Here is a 2137-nt window from a genome sequence, read left to right on the forward strand (position 1 = left end):
TCATGTATCTTGCAAGTAAAGCAATCTTTTTTTATTTGTATTTTTAGGTTATGTCCTTGAAATGTCTGAGCTAAAAATCATTGGTGGCATTATTATGCATCATAGAAATTGTATTTCTAAGAAATAAAAAAATGTCTCTGAAAACTATGTTTAAAAACCACCTTTTTGCTATCTTGCATTTTTCTTCCTATAAAACTCACATTTTCCTGGTCATGAAAAAGAATGCAGTTGCCAGGAAAAAGGTGTGAGCGTGAATGCATAATATTTAAAATTATTCAAAGTAAATGTTCTTTCAGAGAGGAAAATTGTTATATCAGGAGAAATGCTGTCTGCTTCCTAAGAGACCATTCTAAACAAATAATTATAAACCACATTTTTGATGTGGCCTATGGAGTCCTGGATGGCAGAATATTTCTGTAATTGGCTTAGCTATGTTCAGGGAGACATGACTTCAGCCCTGTTGCCATATCCCTTATTAAGGCTGTTTCTACACAGACAACAGGGAATATATGTGAGGGAAATACCTTATAATTTTGTTCAATTTAGTCAGTGCCAGTTATTTTTAACATTCCAAGAAGCAAAGAGAAAGGCATAATTCCTTCAGTATGCCTATTGGAATGGGGAGTAAGGTGATGCATGCAAATGAGAGAGTGTGCAGGAAGTGCCTAGCTTGGTGAGAATAAATACTATGGGGTATAAGAAGCCATGGGGGAGAGAGAGAAAGGTGAGCGCAGTGAAGACAACCAGGAGCATCACTTACACAGGCAGGTAGTGAGAAGGCGGAACTGAGCAGCTTGTAACTTTTCAAGCAGGACCCCTTGATGTTCCATTGGAATCTTAGCCAGGATGGTACTCTATTAAAAAGATAAAAGAGGAACTCATGGGGTTGTTGTCAGGAAGGGGAGTGGTATTAGATGCCCACCCTCTCATTCTTTCCTCCCCATGCCACCGCCACCATGAAGCTTTGGTATTTCTACAAATAACACCGTAGCCACATAGCCCTGAGTTCAACCACAGCACCAGGGCCAGAGGGGACTTACAGCCAAGTCTCTAAGGAAAACCGAGAGGTTAGATAGTTTCCATCTGAAGTTTAGGAGGAGAAGGTACTTAATTTGGACCTGGGAATGCCTGGTTTTAAAATTGAATCTTTTTTTTGTTTGTTTGTTTTTTGTTTTTATGTAAAGCTTCTCTGAACCCTTTTTTTTTTTTTTACTGCTCTGATGAAATCACTTATAGGAAGTGCCGTCAGAAGTGAACCCTTTTTTTAAAATTTTATTTTGTTATGTTATGTTAATCACCATACAGTACATCATTAGTTTGTGATGTAGTGTTCCATGATTCATTGTTTGCGTATGACACCCAGTGCTCCACGCACAACGTGCCCTCCTTAATACCCATCACCAGGCTCACCCATCCCCCCACCCCCTCCCCTCTAGAACCCTCAGTTTGTTTCTCAGAGTCCATAGTCTCTCATGGTTCGTCTTATCTTTCATTCATCGCTGATTCCAAAGACTGAATTTCTAAATTGGTGGTAACTGCTGCTTAGGCAATGTCAGTGCTTTTTGTTAAATATTTTATTTTATAGGAAAAAGACCAGATCATTTGTTACATTATTTATTTTATTGAAAAAAAAAATGAACAGTTCCTGAAATTGCTGACTTGAGATAACTAAAAAAGGGATGGTATATAAATCTAAACCTTGGCTTTGAGACTGATGGGTTTATACTACTTTTGCTAAAGAGCAAACTTGCTTTAAAAATATGAGAAGAAATTAAGGAAATAGTGTGTTGTGCTCACTATTTTATGTAACTTATATTTGGATTGACAAAGGTTATAATTTCAATTTAACTGTCACCTGACATCACTGAATGGGACCCCCCAAATATAGCATTGTCAACAAAGCCCATCCCAAAAAGATAAAACCAAAACCAAAACCAAAGCAAGCCCACCTTTTCTTTTTTTTTTTGAACAGAGAAGACAATTCACAGCATTTATTCAAGTTAATTCATTCATTCAATAATCTGCCATATCGTTGCTGTCACCGTTAATAGTACTGTCATTACTATTTCTCTTTCGAGAGGACCATGCTTTTAAAAAATCTGTGTTGGATTTCCATGATGTTTAACTCGATGATTAA

At 37.2% G+C, this 2137-nt stretch overlaps 1 non-coding gene across 1 annotated transcript; it reads left to right on the forward strand.

Moving 5' to 3' along the window:
- The first annotated feature begins 1213 nt into the window (after nt 1-1213).
- LOC114224623 (small nucleolar RNA SNORD49) lies at nt 1214-1257 on the forward strand. Its single transcript, XR_003612420.1, has one exon. It is a non-coding gene; the product is annotated as a small nucleolar RNA SNORD49 (small nucleolar RNA).
- Nucleotides 1258-2137: the final 880 nt, after the last annotated feature.

This window comes from Eumetopias jubatus, unplaced genomic scaffold (genome assembly GCF_037043125.1).
Source record: "Eumetopias jubatus isolate StellerSeaLion01/CBP00866 unplaced genomic scaffold, mEumJub1_p1.0 scaffold_11, whole genome shotgun sequence".
NCBI lineage: Eukaryota > Metazoa > Chordata > Mammalia > Carnivora > Otariidae > Eumetopias > Eumetopias jubatus.